This window comes from Rhipicephalus microplus, chromosome 2 (assembly GCF_043290135.1).
Source record: "Rhipicephalus microplus isolate Deutch F79 chromosome 2, USDA_Rmic, whole genome shotgun sequence".
NCBI classification, from domain to species: domain Eukaryota; kingdom Metazoa; phylum Arthropoda; class Arachnida; order Ixodida; family Ixodidae; genus Rhipicephalus; species Rhipicephalus microplus.
The window spans coordinates 298,678,133-298,679,132 of NC_134701.1; the positions used below are offsets into that span (position 1 = coordinate 298,678,133).

Genomic DNA, 1,000 nt, shown 5'->3' on the forward strand with positions numbered 1-1,000 from the left:
GCGTCACGTAGCACGTGAACTTATTACGAGCGGGCAGCTGATTAATAGTCCCTCGTATACAACCTAATGACACCAAGTCTGCCAGTACGAGACCCTTGTTTAATGAAATAAGGGAAACAAGTGTATACCTATGGGCTCGTTTTTCCATGTTTTGACACTATATTAATGAGATCTAATAGACAGTAATGCCAAAGAATGTACAGGGGAAGTTATTAGAACCAATGGAATGTAAATAAGAAGAAAGAAAAGTGGATGAAAAAATAACCAGCCGTGAGCAGGAATCGAACCTACGACCTTCGAATAACACGTTCGATGCTCTAACCACTGAGCTACCACAGCGGCCTTCCCTCCATCTACTCTTTTTGGGTTTATATGTGAATTCAGAAGTAGGAGTGTCAGTCAGCACCATCTATAAGCCAAGCGACGACTGTGAAACACTCCTTTATGCGCATGTTCAGCGTCACGTAGCACGTGAACTTATTACGAGCGGGCAGCTGATTAATAGTTCCTCGTATACAACCTAATGACACCAAGTCTGCCAGTACGAGACCTTCGTTTAATGAAATAAGGGAAAGAAGTGTATACCTAAGGGCTCGTTTTTTCGTGTTTTGACACTATAATAATGAGATCTAACAGACAGTAATGCCAAGGAATGTACAGGGGAAGTTATTAGAACCAATGAAATGTAAATAAGAAGAAAGAAAAGTGGATGAAAAAATAACCAGCCGTGAGCAGGAATCGAACCTACGACCTTCGAATAACGCGTTCGATGCTCTAACCACTGAGCTACCACAGCGGCCTTCCCTCCGTCCACTTTTTTGGGTTTATATGTGAATTTCGTCGTAGGTTACGTGCTAACAAACTGACGACTAAACTCTTTAGAAAACCTACCGATAGGCAGTCACACCTACATTTCAATAGTTCACATCCAAAGCACTGCAAAACGGCTATCCCATTTGGTCAAGCACTGCGTTTTAAGAAAATGTGTTCGAACAATTCA

The 1,000-nt window shown here is 41.9% G+C and overlaps 1 non-coding gene across 1 annotated transcript; it reads right to left on the reverse strand.

The window, feature by feature from the left end:
* Positions 1–266: 266 nt before the first annotated feature.
* TRNAT-UGU (transfer RNA threonine (anticodon UGU)) lies at positions 267–339 on the reverse strand. The gene has a single exon. It is a non-coding gene; the product is annotated as a tRNA-Thr (tRNA).
* Positions 340–1,000: the final 661 nt, after the last annotated feature.